The following is a 17,463-nucleotide window of genomic DNA, read 5'->3' on the forward strand; positions in this document are numbered from 1 at the left end:
CTGTTATAACTCTTATGCTAACTTAGACCATTCCATGCTAACCCATGCTCCTCACCCATGATCAGTTTCCCTTGTACCCTCCATGCCAACTCATCCACTATGCATCATGGACAGACCTCAGGGGCCATGCTGAAATTGAATAAAGTAAAGTTCTAATTGTCTATTACAGTCTTCATTCTATACAAATCTTAGTGATAAAAAACTATTTCAATACATTTAAATCCCCTGAAGTAACTAATCCCTTATAAAATACCTATTTGTATTCATCACCTCAAATCAAAAGCAGCTAATCCCTTAATAGACTCTGGAGTTTCAGTCATTCTGCGACCTTCCTGCACCCCCCCCCCCCCCCCCCCCCCCCCAGTGATAATGCTAGGTTGTGGAAACAGTCAATAATACTGTATTATTAATACTGTAATGATAGCCCTTAGGATCATGTCAACAAACAGACTTCGAAACTGAAAACACTTTTTTTTCCAATTCAGATCGGCTGTTGCTTCTCAAAATGTATCCAACTTTTACAAACATTCACACAAATCGTAAGCCATACATTGTGGGAAATGACCCTTGCTCTTATGAAAATGGTATTTGTTTAAACTCAGCAATAATTGCATGATTTCAATGATTGCATGGTTTGGGTTCCCCGATGTGTTCATCACAACCTACCCTCTTTCCCCTGGTGAAAATAACTTTTTCAGAAATGGGGATCCAGGGTCTCACAACTATTTTGGATAAAGTGTGGAGTCTCCATGATTTAGCCTTGCATAGCTGGTGGCTATTTAAAGGGATCATCAACAACTTACGGGTTAGTTGCTGATAGATTTTTTTCTGGTTGTTGCTATGACTCCACTATTTTCTGATGCTTTCGACAGTTGTTTCAAGTTACATTGGTCGACAGGGAGGCGTGTGACAGATACTGAAGGATGTTTTATTGACTTAAGTGTTCAGTCCAAATCAGTTTGTCCCAGAGATAAGTGCACTAAGATTCATTCCTCTTGAAATACAACATGCATTAGAGAATGAACACAGGGCAGGCAGAAAAGGACAAGCTGCTGGAAGGGGAAGGAATCAGAAGGGGAAAAGGGAATTCAGGAGGACCCTCTATCTGCCCAGGGTGTTCAGAGAAAAATTCTACATCCTGGACCTCGCCGAGGAACAATGTATGAGACACAAGCACTTCAACATGTACATTTTCACAGAAATCTGTCATCTGCTGCAACCACAATTGTACCCTTGGAACGATGCAAGGGCTACATTGTCAGTGGCTGTGAAGGTGACCCTAGAAATTCACTTTTATATGTCTGACTCCTTCTAGGCTGGAGTGTGTGAGATGAGAAGGAAGTAGAAAGTGAGAAGGAGGATTAATAATGAAAATTATGGATTCAAACCCTGCTCCTGGTAATATCCTCAGCAACGGCCTTGCAGATAATGGCCATCTCCTCCATGGCGTCAGGATGTAAAAGTTCACCTGTTTTCCATTGGCTAGCTCCTGCTGCCTCCAATTGTCAAGGAAGAGAGGTTAGAGGTGAGGTCCCTACATTGTGAAGCACCAGCCATGAGTGGGTTGCAGCCTGGGCAGGGGGCAAGGATTTTATAATTGCCAACTCGCCGAAGGAGAAGTCGCACATGGGTTCTTCTGCAGAAGATTCAGATGAAGAATTTGATGAGACTGCCGAAAGTAGAACACTGTTGAGGATGCACAACAAAATGCTCAGTGAGTTGGGAAGTCAGCCACTTCTGTGGCCTGGGATCATAGAATCATAGAATTTACAGTGCAGAATGAGGCCATTCACCCCAACGAGTCTGCATTGGCTCTTGGAAAGAGCACCCTACTTAAGCCCATGCCTCCACCGTATCCCCGTAACCCAGTAACCCCAGCTAATCTTTTTGGACACTAAGGGCAATTTATCACGGCCAATGCACATCTTTGGACTGTGAGAGGAAACCGGAACACTCGGAGGAAACCCACGCAGACGCAGGGAGAACGTGCAGACACCGCACAGGCAGTGACCCAAGCTGGGAATCGAACCTGGGACCCTGGAGCTGTGAAACAACTGTGCTGCCGTGCTGCATGGGGGAAGCCAGGGAATTACAGACCGGTTAGCCTAACATCTGCGGTGGGGAAATTGCTGGAGTGCATAATCAGGGGTGGGGTAACTGAACAGCTCGAAAAAGTTCAGTCGATCGGGAAGAGCCAGCATGGTTTTGTGAAGAGAAGGTCATGCCTGACTAATCTTATTGAACTTTTTGAAGAAGTGACTAAGGTAGTGGACAGGAGAATGTCTGTGGATGTTGTTTATATGGGCTTCCAGAAGGCATTTGATAAAGTTACATGTAAACACTGTTAACGAAGGTGGAAGCCCTTGGAATTGAGGTCAAATTATTGACATGGTTAGGAAATTGGTTGAGTGTCAGGCAAATGAGAGTGGGGATAATGGGTAAGTACTCTAATTGGCAGGAGGTGACTAGTGGTGTACCACAGGGATCTGTGCTGGGGCTTCAATTATTCACATTATTGATTAATGACTTGGACTATGGCATAGAAAGTCATACATCCAAATTTGCTGATGATACAAAGTTAGGCAGCATTGAAGACAGCCTAGATGATAGCACAAAATTGCAAGGAGATATTGACAGACTAGATGAATGGGCAAGATTGTGGCAGGTGGAATTCAGTATAAGCAAATGTGAGGTTATCCAGTTTGGACCAAAAGGATAGAGCAGAGTACTTTCTAAATGGGATGAGATTAGGTACAATGGATGTCCAAAGAGACTTGGGGGTTCAGGTGCCTAAATCCTTAAAATGCCACAAAGTGCAGAAAATAATCAAAAAGGTTCATGGAATGTTAGCATTTATATCCAGAGGATTGGAATATAAAGCCTCCGAGGTTATGCTGCAGCTATGCAAAACCGTGGTTGTACCCCCACTTCGAGTACTGTGAGTAGTTCTGGGCACCACAGCTTCGGAAGGGTATTTTGGCCTTGGAGGGAGTGCAACGTAGGTTTACTAAAATTATAACTGGACCACGGAGGTTAAGTTACGAATAGAGATCTAGGGCGCATAGTCTAAATACTAGGATTAGACCATTCAGGAGAGACATTAGGAAGCACTTCTTTGCTCAAAGCGTGGTAGAGGTTTGGAACTCCCTCCCACAAACAGTAGGTGAAGCTAGAACACTTCATAGAATCACTACAGTGCAGAAGGAAGCCATTCAGCCCATCAAGTCTGCACTGGCCCTCTGAAGGAGCACCCCACCCATGACTACACCCTCACCCTATCCCCATAAGCCACCTAATCTTTTTGGACACTAAGCAGCAACTTAGCATGGTCAATCCACCAAACCTGCACATCTTTGGACTATGGGAGGAAACCCACGCAGACACGGGGAGAATGTACAAACTCCATACGGACAGTGACCCAAGGACAGAATTGAACTCAGGTCTCTGGCGCTGTGAGGCAGCAGTAGTAACCACTATGCCACCGTGCCACCCATTGTTAAATTTAAATCCGAGATAGAGAGATTTTTGTTAGGCCACAGATCAGCCATGATCTCATTAAATGGAGGGATAGGCTTGAGGGGCTGAATGGACTACTCTTGTTCTTATGTCCTGTGTACCTATGTAAATATCCTGCAAAAAGAGGGAAGTATTTCAATTGAGTGGCCTGCAATCTATTTTGGCTGACGTTGCTGGCAGTTTGTGCAAACTGAGTTGTGGGTGTGAAGCTTGCAGTAATACAAGTAATACAAGGGTGAGGGTGAAGTGAAGCATGTGAAGGTTAGATCAGAGGGCTGATTGATAGAGATTATTGGGGTAGGTGAGTGAATAGGAAGGAGTGTGGTATCATTGAGGAGCCTTCTTATATAACAAAGCAAAGAGGTTTATGAGGTTCAACTATATACAGGCTCAGAGGTTTATCATATAGATCTTCACTCCTTGACTCCCGGGTCCACACTGTCCGGGCCCCTGCTCCCACTGCCCCATGCTTTTCCCCCATTGGTCGGGGTTCGCACAGTCCCATGTGATAAGCCCAGAGAGTATCACATGCCCCACGAAAGATCTGCCCTTAAAGAGGTTTTGCTGCCACACAGTGATGAGGGTCAGGGTGCAGTTGATAGGATATGGCATTTGCTGATGCATTCACTGACATTGAGCACTCATGTGAGGTCATTTAATTTCTTGCAGCTCCACATCGAGGTCATTGAGGCTTTGCTCCTGGTTTTCACCTCCACAGCTATCTGCTCCCACTGCCTTTTTGTCTTTGTGTCCACTTTTCTACCTCCCCCGCCAAGACCTCCAGTGCTGGGTCCAAAAACCTTGGAGCACGCTCTTCCCCATGTTGTGCTATTCTTTCCTCTTTGCAGGTTAGATCTGGTTGGTTACAGTAATCATTCAAATGAGCAGGCAGCAAGAAGTTTTTGCTTGCATTGGAATCAATGGACATGAGTTAATCATGTATCGCGATCCTCATGACCATTTATGGGGGGCTATCCAATTTAGCCCATGGGTATTTTTCATGCTTATCCAAAGCTAGTTCAACAACATTCACAAAGAATGTGCATTGTCCATTTTTCTATCTAATAATAATAATCTTTTTTGTCACAAGTATGAAGTCACAGCGCCTGTTCAGGTAAGCTGGTATGGGAATTGAACCTGTGTTGCTGGCCTTGTTTTGCATTACAAACCAGCTGTCTAGTCCACTGAGCTAAACCAGCCCTATGTGCACCACTCTATCATTGTCTGCATTATATTTGATTTGAAATCGTTCAGGCCACCCATGCATTTATTTAAGTGCCTCTGCAATTTCTGGGCTACCTCATTTGATTCCATTACTTTTAGTTTGGTATGATCGTCAAAATTGATAATTGTTCTTCCAAGTTGTTGATGTAAATTAGAAACAGGAATGACCGCAACACTGAGCTTGGGGTATTTTTTTTTGTCTTTAGTACTTTTCTCCAATGCATTGTTGCTCCTTTAACTGGCATCTACTATTTTCTACCATTCAACTGACGTCTTACCCAGTCACAAGTTTGACGTCTCCAAACTTTGAACTGAACTAGGAAGTCTCTATTTTAACTCTTCCTTCATATACGAGGAATTAAAATGGCTGCTGGGCACTTTCCAATGCATTCTTATCTGCTTGTCCCCTGTTTTAACTTTCTAGTTTTGGGTGGTTTCAGGGCACACTCTGCAGTCAGGAGGGAGCCTCAAAAATAATTAAATGTTGGGTTCCTGATCTGTCTTTCAAATCACAGATCTAACTTAACACTGACCCGTGTGAATCACACGCATTCTCACAATTGGCAGAAAAACTGGTGCAAAACAGCATCATGGTCAGGGAAGTCATCATACTCTCACAGCTGGGGGGAACCGTGTCCTTCCCCTACCCCAGACTTCCTCTCTTTCTTGCAATGTGATTAGGTCTGACTCCCCAGACCTCACATTCATTACCTTTGTTCCTCGTGATTTCCTACACATTCCCACAGGCCTACCTATGAGTGGCACAGGCATCAGGTGAGAGTCACTGTGGAGAAATTATCATGATGTCCAGGAGTTACTGTTGCCTGGAGCCTCAAGCTGTGAGAAGCTGGTCACAGAGTCACCTGCATTGACCCCTGCTTTGATTATTTATGCCTCACGTTGAAATTGGGAATGCAGTCTTTCATGTGGAACTTTATCAAATGTCTTCCAATTAAACTTCTATCACTGACATCAGGTATTTCCTTCTAAATGTTAGAAAAGTTGTAATGTAATGCCAACTTACAGATGTCAATGCGGACAAAGTACAAGGCCCTAAGTAGTGTATGGAATTTCACACGGTTCAAGAAGAAAAAATTAAACTGCATATATCAACAGACGGAGGTGGAGAAAAGTCAGTAACACAATCCTAGGGTTCATTGGCTTGTATAAATCACTCACTCTTCTTTTGAAGTTTATGATGCCTTTTGAGCCCCTTCACTGGGTTTGTGCCTGGGTAACTTCCTCTTATCTAACTACTGGTCGTATTTAAGCAGAAACACTAAAGACTAGTAAGGAATTGCAGCATTTAACATTAACAATGAAATAGTTTTAGTTTTTTGTAGTAATTTTAAAAAGATAGAAATCAGGACAGGAAAGGTCAGCTGGTGAGCAACACAGCCCTGAAAAAGCTGAGAGCTGTCAATTACCATGGAATGGATGGTGTAGGCAGGAACTGCATTCTCCACATTACCCATAAATCTACACAGGCAGCAGGCAACATATGAGCTGCAACGACAGGCTGTTCATGTAGCAACCCAGAAGAAAATAGAAACCATAAAACTGTCATGGGGATAAAAATGCAGAGGAGATTTGTTTATGTCTCCCATAATTCAGAACTGCCTTAGTTTAAAGTAACTACAAAAATTACAATAAGCACCTATTCATGGCACTGATCATAGAGCATCAACAAAAGTATTACGGGGGCAACATGGAGAGTCTAATGAACAAACAGGTATAAACTTGGTTGAGTTACTAGATTATATACACATATACACAGTTACATTTTATTCACTAAATTGGCCATTAGTGCACAAAACATTTTCACCCATTTGTTGAAAATAAGGGCAGCACGGTAGCATTGTGGATAGCACAATTGCTTCACAGCTCCAGGGTCCCAGGTTCAATTTCGGCTTGGGTCACTGCCTGTGCGGAGTCTGCACATCCTCCCTGTGTGCGTGGGTTTCTTCAGGGTACTCTGGTTTCCTCCCACAGTCCACAGATGTGCAGGTTGGGTGGATTGGCCATGATAAATTGCCCTTAGTGTCCAAAATTCTATGATCTATGATTAACCTAGGACAAAAGTTCGGCACAACATCGTGGGCCGAAGGGCCTGTTCTGTGCTGTATTTCTCTATGTTCTATGTTCTATGTGTAACATGTATTAGCTATGAGGAGCGGTTGAATAAACTCAGTTTGTGCATTAACTATGAGGGGCGGTTGAATAAACTCGGATTGTTCTCACTGGAACGACGGAGGTTGAGGGGCGACCTGATAGAAGTCTACAAAATTATGAAGGGCATAGACAGAGTGGATAGTCAGAGGCTTTTCCCCAGGGTAGAGGGGTCAATTACTAGGGGGCATAGGTTTAAGGTGCGAGGGGCAAGGTTTAGTGGAGATGTACGAGGCAAGTTTTTTACACAGAGGGTAGTGGGTGCCTGGAACTCGCTGCCAGAGGAGGTGGTGGAAGCAGGGGCGATAGTGACATTTAAGGGGCATCTTGACAAATACATGAATAGGATGGGAATAGAGGAATACGGACCCAGGAAGTGTAGAAGATTTTAGTTTCGACGGGCAGCATGGTCGGCACGGGCTTGGAGGGCTGAAGGGCCTGTTCCTGTGCTGTACTTTTCTTTGTTCATCGTTCTTTGTAATTTGTCTGTAAAATGAAGCCACAATTAGCTCTTCTCAAAATGAGTTCAACAGCATCAAACAGCTATACGTTGAGGTGTTTTATTACGTGGATAAGAGCAAATCTATGCTGCGGAGGGCGAAGGTCTAGAAATGTAAGTCTGCAGCATTCTTTTCAGGCACAAAATGATCACAATGGCCCAATATTGTGGGCTGTATGCATGTGCAGCACACCACCGAGCGTAGTCCTTCCCGGATGCCCATTGTTTATGCAAATCAGAGATGCACTGTCTGTTTGATGGTTCTTTGTGGCTGACTGCAGAATGCACTGTGCACAGAACAGCTGAAGCAATCTTAAAGGGACCATCCGAGGATGCCAGCCGAAAGACAAGTTAAAGATTTTTTTTAGTCTTCTCTAAATGTGGAGAAGGGTCTCGCCTGGATCCACATTAAAACTCATGTCAGTCCACTCTCGGCCCTCTCCGATTTTCCTCCCCTCCCCTTACTCATCTTAAACCTTCAGCCTATATCAGACAGGCCTGAACACTTCCTCCACCCTGCAACTCGAGAAATGCTTCCAGTGGCTGGAAGGTCAGCTGTATACAGTCCTGCCTTGTTCATCTTCCTGCTTTGTTATTTCTGTGTCTAATGTGCTGTTCTTGGCTAACACACATTTCGGTCCAATGCCATCTCTTGGCATTTCTACTTGAAATATTTCATTAATACTCAGTGTCCCAGACATATGGCAAATAGCATTCACACCACACAAGTGCCAGGCAATGACCAGCTTCAATAGGAGAGAATCTGACCATCTCCCTTTCACATTCAACAGCATTAACATCACCAGGCTAAACCACTGGCTTTTAAAGCTTTTAAGGCTTTTAAAGCAGACCAAGCAGGCCAGCAGCACGGTTCGATTCCCGTACCAGCCTCCCCGGACAGGCGCCGGAATGTGGCGACTAGGGGCTTTTCACAGTAACTTCATTGAAGCCTACTCGTGACAATAAGCGATTTTCATTTCATTTCATTTCAATATCCTGAGGGGTTGCCATTGATCAGAAACTGAGCTGGACCAGCCACATAAATACTATGGCTACAAGAGCAGGTCAGAGGCTTGGAATTCTCTGGTGAGTACCTCACCTCGTGACTTCCCAAACCTTTTCCACTATTTACTAAGCACAAGTCATAAATGTGATGGAATACTCTCTACTTGTCTGGTTGAATGCAGCTCCAACAATGCTCAAGTAGCTCTACAACAGGGGTTTTCAAACTCAGGGTCATGACCCGTGGGTGGGTCGCAGACAGGTTTCGGGAGGGTCGTGGCGGTCGGTTGCGATGTTCCCTATCGCAGGAGGAATGCCCGAGACACGGCTGGCCTTTAAAAATGCTGGCCAGGAGGAATTTTTAGATTGTAGGCATCTCGCACATGCATGCTGGATCAAGCAGTGCACAGGCCCAGAGCCCAGCAGAGTGGACCGCCTCCTCCTGACATCAGCGCATTGTCCAGGGTCTTTTTATTTCAGAAAACGACCAAGTCCTCCTACTGAGACCGGCAGCAGAGAGCAGGTCACGCGCCCTGTGTGCTGACTCACGTGATCAAGGCACGAGAGAGATTCTTCAATTTTGCAGCTGCCAGCAGTGCTGGTGAGAACTCCTGGGATTTTGGTGAACAACCCATGAAGAAGAAGCTGAAAACAGGAATAAAGAAGCATAAAGATGATTACCTGAGGTGTGAGTTTATTAATTGTGCCACTGCAAATCAGGATTCAAAGTCATATGTATTATACGCAGGGAAGCACTGGCAAATGAAAGTTAAAATCCCTCAAAACTTCAAAGATTTTGAAGTCTAAACATGGTGAGTTTGAGGACAGACTTCTTTATTTTTTTCAACAGATGCAGTGAGATCTCAAATCATCAGCAGAAGTCATTATAAGAAATGTGGCATTGGATAACAAAGCAAGTGACATCATGAGCACCAACTTTATCAGCTGGAAGGACAATCGCAGCAGGTGCAAGGGAACACCACCACCTGTGTTTACTCCTAAGCCACACGCCATCCTTATTTGGAACAATAACGTTGTTTTTTCAACATCATAGAATCATAGAATTCCTACAGTGCAGAAGGAGGCCATTCAGCCTATCGAGTCTGCACCGACCCTCGAAAGTGCAAACTCCACACAGTCACCCGAGGCTGGGTGCGAACCCGGGTCCCTGGCGCTGTGGGGCAGCAGTGCTACTCATTGTGCCACCGTGCCACCTTGGGTCAAAGCCCAGAACGTCCTTCTTATCAGCACTCTGAGTGTACCTATACCAGATAGTGATAGTTGTTCAAGAGGACAGCTCACCACCAGCTTATTAAGTACAATTAGGGATTTGAAATAAATGCTGTCCTTGCGAGCAGAGCTCACAATCCAGTAAATACTTTTTTGAATCTTGTAATGTAAATCTGTCAAAAATTGTTTTTTTTATGTTTCGTAATCTTACACCAGAGGCAAACCTCTTCAAATAAATGAATCAGATTCAGCAAAATGCCGTTGGCCATGAATTAAATAAAAATGGCCAAATTTGGGAATGCTTTTTTTGTGATCGAGGTTGGTTTGTCGTTGGTTTATCGGGGGGGGGGGGGGGGGGGGGGGGGGGGATGGGAGTATGACATTGGGGAGACAGTTGTCTTTGGAGGCAGTCTGATTGCAGGGTAGAATGTACTTCACTGCTCCATTTCTGTCTGTAAATAACATGCTAACAGCATGTGAAGATTATTATGAAACATGGACCAGGATTCTCCGGCCCGGTGCCGGGTCAGAGAATCCCCGGGGGGACGCGAGAATTGCACCCCGCTGCCCCGACGCCGGCTTCCACATTCTCCGCAGCAAATTCTTGGGCGCCCGTGGGATTACCGGCGTGCTGGTCGGGAGCTGTTGCCGCGGCACCCCCTGCCGATTCTCCGGGCCCCGATAGGCCGAGTGACCGACGAGTTTAGCCAACTCCTGCCGGCGTGGGTTACTCAGGTCCCACACGGCGGGACCTGGAAGGTGAGTCTGTGGGGGCTGTCCTGGAAGGGGGGGGGGGATCCAACCCCGGGGGGTGGCGCACAGTGGCCTGGCCTGGCCTGCGATCGGGGCCTACCGATCGGCAGGCGGGCTGGTTCCGTGGGGGCCTATCTTACTCCACGCCGGGCCCCTGTGTGGCTCCGCCATATTGCCCGGGGGCTGACATGGAGAAGGGCATGCATGGAAATACGCTGGCCATGCTGCGCATGCGCGAACTCATGCGTGCCGTTCTGTGCCAACTGGAGCTGCGGGGACCACTCTTGCGCCAACCTAGCCCCCTCGGAAGGGGAGCATTCCTCATTATCGGGGACCGTTGACGCTGGAGTGGTTGGCGCTGCTTTTTACGCCAGCGTGGAGACCTAGCCCCATTATTGGAGAATCCTGCCCATGGAATCTGTGGATAAAATGGCAACTGGTTAATTTTGGAATACATTGCCACTAGAGCTGCATCCTCAATTCTATCAGATTAACTATTGAATGACATAAATAAAGTCTGATTCTCAATGACTGATTGCAGACCAACGTGTTCAATAGATTATGGAGATAAGCAGTTTGGTCGCCTGCTTCGTCTTGTTACCATGTAGCAAACTGAGCTACCTCATCAACATTTTCTAACACCTTGATGAAGCTCTCCACCACCCCTAACACCTGCTGTCCTTCCTCAACATCTAGCCATGCAAGTGCAGGAGCTGCAACACATGCCTTTATAACTCCTTCCTTCTGACCATCTTCTGGGTGAGGTAGCAGTTTACTAGTCCATCTTCCAACTTGCGATGCAGTATTTGCAGAACTAATTTGTGACCTCCTCTACATTGGGGAGCTCAAAGACGGATTGGATGATGGCTTTGCTGAACATCTTCATTCAGTCTGCAATTGCAACCTTATATAAAATAAATTTAGAGTACCCAATTCATTTTTTCCAATTGTGGGACAATTTAGTGTGGCCAATCCGCCTGTCCTGCACATCTTTTTGTTGTGGGGGAGAATGTGCAAACTCCACACGGACAATGACCCAGAGCCCCGATCGAACCCGGGTCCTCAGCGCAGCTAACCACTGTGCCACTGTGCTGCCCTTGCAATTGCAACCTTGAGAGTTTGGTTGCTTTGCACTTGAATTCTCCTACCCATTCCCACTCAGACTGCTCTGTCAATGGGTAATGTGTTTGGCCAACAGTTTAGATGTAATGGAGATGATAAATGCAGAATTTCTTTCATTTCGTCTTCTGCAATGAATATTTTTTCCTCACTTAAATCATGGAACCCTGTGGGAAACTCTCAAAGGAGTTCCCTTTGTCAGCACTTTACTGTGACAGCTACATTCTTGATGAAAGCCTTGGGGAAAATGGTGATCTCTATTGTTACAGACACTAATGTACTGGAGCATATTCTATCTAAACATCAACTTCCAACAGAAAGCTGACTTGTAGAAAAAAAGACATTGGCACCATTTAACACGCTGTCACTGTCAGGAAATCAATGAGCTAGGCTGGAACACAGATCAGGCTGGATCCTGCTCCTCATCGCTCCTTTCTTCAGGGCCTGATGGTATTTAGGCAGAAACGTCATCCATCCCCAAACATGATCCTCTGTATCTGAAGAGGCATAACCAGAGGGAGAAGGGATTCTTGGACAAAGAGTTTTCTTAGCTCCAGGCTGGACAACTGGTATCCCGAGTGAAAGGATACATATTGGACTCCTGCACAGTAGAATGAGACCTCATCTGGCTACCAAGGTGTCCAAAATTATATTCTTCATGTAGTGGTTCTGGTGCAGATACAAACACAAACACTTGTCCCTAGCTCAGTTACCTGCTATAGCAGGCTCCTGAGCTTCGCCCATATTGACACGGACACCTGATAAATACATGTAGATGAGGGACCCTGAAAGGCTGACAGACCAGCACTGGATGTTTTGATGGGCTGATGACATTATTTAACCTGTTTATATTTGTGGATGTTTCATAACGGGCATACGTTTTTCCTATCTGCAATCCAGGATTTCAAATTTCAAGTTGATGGTTCGTTGTATTTTGCTCCATGCGGTTATATACTGGATTTATGAATCCTGCTGTAAAAACCTAGATTTAACAATTCAACTTTGCAGTTCAAGCCTTTGGATAAGTCATCCACATATTTTACATGGGACATAATAAATGAATGTTGGGCGTCAAACTTGTCCCAATAGCGTGCAATCAGTGTGGCACCTTCTTATATAATTATTGTATTACAATGGAGCTGCCGTCCCTCTAATTTTTCTTCACTGCACACAGTAAGCAGGCACATGGAGCTGCATACCAATTTGTAAAATTCAGGCTACAGTACATGGAATTGGGATTTTGTGGAATCTTAATATAAAAAGTCTGATTAGCTTAGTCCTAATTATATAGCATCCATTCCCTGACTGAAGTTGCTGGTAAATATTAGACCTGAATGGGAGGCCAACACAACAAGCACCATGTCAACTAGCCGACTAAGGGAAGAACGTCTATGTCGACTGATAATTCGACAACGCTTCTATCTGCTGAAAGATTAATTTTGTGCAAGGGATTTGCACCCGATTAAAAATGACTGATTAAAAATCTGTCTATCTCAGCCTTGAAAATACTTGACAGCCAAGCCTCTCACAGCCCTCTGCGGTAAAGAATTCCACAGATTTACGACTCTCTGAGAGAAGAAACTCCTCAGCTTTGTCTTAAATGGGTGATCCCTTACTCTGAGAATGTGTCCTCTGGTCCTAGACTCTCCCACAAGAGGAAACATCTTCTGAGCATATACCCTGTCAAGCCCCCTAAGAATTTGATATGTCTCAATAAGATTAGCTCTCATTTTTCTCAACTCCAACGAGTGCAGGCCCAACTGACTCAACATCTCCTCCATACCCGGGATCAACCTAGCGAACCTTCTCTGGACTGCCTCCAATGTCAGTCTATCTTTCCTCAGATAAGGGGACCTAAAATGTTCACTGTATTCCAGGTGTCGTCTAACTACTGCCTTGTATAGTTTCAGCAGGACTTCCCTATTTTTATACTTCAGTCCCTTTGAAACAAAGGCCAACATTCCATTTGCCTTCCCAATTACCTGCTGAACTTATATCTTAGCTTTTTGTGATTTATGCATGAGGACCCCAAATCCTTGTGTTGCAGTTTTCTGCAGTCTTTCTCCATTTAAATAATATTCAACAAGATCCTCCATCCCGGCAGCTGTCCAATGGGGCTTCCCATTATCAGGAAATAAACGGGCATGAGTGCACAGCCGGCGAAGCGGAGGAGAATCATGCCCAGGATATTTCATACCCAAACTTAGTTAATCTTTCAACTTCTAACCAACTTCATTCTTCACCTGAACATGTGTTACTTTATGAGTGTAAATGATTATTGTTTCACACATTCCAATTCCAATAGGTTAAACGTGTAAAGCAAAGGGTACTGTTTACAATAAAGGAGCTCTGATTACCAGACATAATTCCTTTCAACAACTGTTACACAATACTCCCTTTTAACCTTGGACTTGCTTTATGCTTGGACCCCAAGGTCTCCATGGTGCATTTAACTTCTTCCTCAGTATTCTTTAGCTCAAACCCATGGGTAGGAGCCAGATGAGATTCCACTTAGTAGGGATACACCGGCCATGCTTCTATGGGCGGTTTATACCACCAGTTTAGTTCCCACGTTCTTTTCAAAGGCATGAGATGGAGCCAGATGATACTGCACATACTTTCAATCCAATATTTTACACTCTATAATTGCAAAAAATATCTAATTTCATGACTCATATGTTTTAGTAGTAGAATCATTAGTTAGGGATTGAAGTTTTATAAGTAATATAATGGCAGCTCCTGCTTTGGGAGGCTGCTAAACTGACTTAATGTAATTGCAATTCAAATAACAGTTTATTTATTTACTTAATAAATAAAGTTAGAGATGGAAGTGGGAAAATATTGAACAGTGGGCCCCTTTTGAGTTGCTTTGTGGAGACAAGAAGATGTCTACGGTTGTCTTGATAAAAGGTTTAAATTATTCATTTTGCTTATTCATTCATGGGATGTGGGCATTGCTGGCTAGACAGCATTTATTGTCCATTCCTAATTTCCCTTGAGAAGATGGGGGGGAGCATCTTTCTTGAACTGTTGCAGTCTGTGTGGTGTAGGTACACTTACAGTACAGTCAGGGAGGGAGTTCCAGGACTTTGCCCCAGCTGGAACATGCTGGAACGGCAATATATTCCCAAGTCAGGATAGTGTGTGCCTTGGAGGGGATCTTGCAGATGGTGATGTTTCCATGCACCTGCTGTCTTTGCCTTTCTAGTAAGAAGTCTTACAACACCAGGGTAAAGTCCAACAGGTTTGTTTCAAATCACTAGCTTTCGGAGCATGGCTCCTTCCTCGGTTGAATGAAGAGGTATGTTCCAGAAACATATATATAGACAAAGTTAAAGATGCAAGACGATACTTTGAATGTGAGCATTTGCACGTAATTAAGTCTTTACAGATCCAGAGAGAGGGGTATCCCCAGATTAAAGAGGTGTGAATTGTCTCAAGCCAGGACAGTTGGTAGGATTTTGCAAGCCCAGGCCAGATGGTGGGAGATGAATGTAATGCGACATGAATCCAAGGCCCCGGCTGAGGCCCTACTCATGTGTGCGGAACTTGGCTATAAGTTTCTGCTCGGCGATTCTGCATTGTCGCGCGTCCTGAAGGCCGCCTTGGAGAACGCTTACCCGAAGATCAGAGGCTGAATGCCCTTGACCGCTGAAGTGTTCCCCAACTGGAAGGGAATACTCCTGCCTGGTGATTGTCGTGCGATGTCCATTCATCTGTTGTCACAGCGTCTGCATGGACTCGCCAATGTATTGCGCGTTGGGACATCCTTTCCTGCAGCGTATGAGGTAGACAATGTTGGCCGAGTCGCACGAGTATGTACCGCGTACCTGGTGGGTGGTGTTATCACGTGCAATGGTGGTACCCATGTCGATGATCTGGCACGTCTTGCAGAGATTGCCATGGCAGGGTTGTGTAGCGTCGTGGTCGCTGTTCTGAAGGCTGGGTAGTTTGCTGCAAACAATGTTTTGTTTGAGGTTGCGCGGTTGTTTGAAGGCAAGTAGTGGGGGTATGGGGATGACCTTGGCAAGATGTTCTTCTTCATCGATGACGTGTTGAAGGCTGCGAAGAAGATGTCTTAGTTTCTCCGCTCCGGGGAAGTACTGGACAACGAAGGGTACTCTGTCGGTTGTGTCCCATGGTTGTCTTCTGAGGAGGTCGGTGCGGGTTTTTGCTGTGGCGCATTGGAACTGTCAATTGATGCGTCGAGCGCCATATCCTGTTCGTACGAGGGCATCTTTCAGCATCTGTAGATGACTGTTACGCTCCTCCTCGTCTGAGCAGATCCAGTGTATGCGGAGGGCTTGTCCATAGAGGATGGCTTCTTTAATGTGTTTCGGGTGGAAGCTGGAGAAGTGGAGCATCGTGAGGTCATCCGTTGGCTTGCGGTAAAGCGAAGTGCTGAGGTGACCGTCCTTGATGGAGATGAGTGTGTCCAAGAATGCAAGATTCTGGAGAGTAGTCCATGGTGAGCCTGATGGTGGGATGGAACTTATTGATGTCATCGTGTAGTCGTTTCAGTGATTCTTCGCCGTGGGTCCAAAGGAAAAAAATGTAATTGATGTATCTGGTGTACAACGTTGGTTGAAGGTCTTGTGTGGTGAGGAGGTCTTTTTCAAACTTGTGCATGAAGATGTTGGCATACTGAGGTACGAATTTGGTCCCAATGGCTGTTCCGTGCGTCTGGATGAAGAACTTGTTGTCGAAGGTGAAGACATTGTGATCCAGAATGAAGCAGATGAGTTGCAGAATTGTGTCCGGAGATTGGCAGGTGTCGGTGTTGAGTACTGAGGCTATTGCAGCAATGCCGTCGTCATGGAGGATGATAGTGTAGAGCAGGGGTGTCAAACTCAAATACACCGTGGGCCAAAATTAAAAAATCGGGACAAGTCGAGGGCCGGATGGTTCAATGTTTTTTTGCAAAACTTATTGAAATGAACTTATTGAACCTGGAACTAATAAAGCTTAGGTTATTGCCTATAAAAACAACATTAAATATTAAATAAATAAAAAAATTAGTTGCATTTATTTCTTATTGCTTTATCTGAAGCTTTTCCAGAGTAATTTCTAATGAAAACATTTTTCCACAGGCCAACACTTTGTGATTCACACTATACCTGAATAAACTCGGCATCAGCCATATCATACGCCATAGGCGCTTCAATTGCTGGGGCCAGCTTTAATAGTAATTAGATATTATTAGGGCAGCACGGTGGCCTAGTGGTTAGCACAACCGCCTCACGGCGCTGAGGTCCCAGGTTCGATCCCGGCTCTGGGTCACTGTCCGTGTGGAGTTTGCACGTTCTCCCCGTGTCTGCGTGGGTTTCGCCCCCACAACCCAAAAATGTGCAGAGTAGGTGGATTGGCCACGCTAAATTGCCCCTTAATTGGAAAAAATAATTGGCTAATCTAAATTTAAAAAAAAAAAGTAATTAGATATTATCTCGCGGGCCAAAGATAATTCCACCGCGAGCCGGATTTGGCCCGCGGGCCTTGAGTTTGACATATATGGTGTAGAGTGTCGCGATGTCCATTGTGATGAGGAATGTTCCTGGTTCAACTGGTCCATGGGTGCTGAGTTTCTGTAAGAAGTCCGTCATGTCAGGACAGAAGCTGGGCGTTCCTTGTACGATGGGTTTTAAGATACCCTCGATGTAGCCAGAGAGGTTCTCACACAGGGTCCCATTGCCTGATACAATAGGGCGGCCTGGTTTGTTGGCCTTGTGTGTTTATTTTCAGGATACAGTAGAGATATCCAATGCGGGGAGTACATGGGACGAGAGCACGTAGGGTGCTCTGAAGATCTGGATCCAAGGTCTTGATCAGTCTGTTGAGTTGTCGGGTGTGTTCCTTATTCGGATCAGCAGCGAACTGTCTGTAGTGTTTTTAGTTGTTGAGTTGTCGGTACACTTTTTCGCAGTAGTCCGTTCTGTTCAGTATGACGGTGGCCC

Source organism: Scyliorhinus canicula, chromosome 2, assembly GCF_902713615.1.
Source record: "Scyliorhinus canicula chromosome 2, sScyCan1.1, whole genome shotgun sequence".
NCBI classification, from domain to species: domain Eukaryota; kingdom Metazoa; phylum Chordata; class Chondrichthyes; order Carcharhiniformes; family Scyliorhinidae; genus Scyliorhinus; species Scyliorhinus canicula.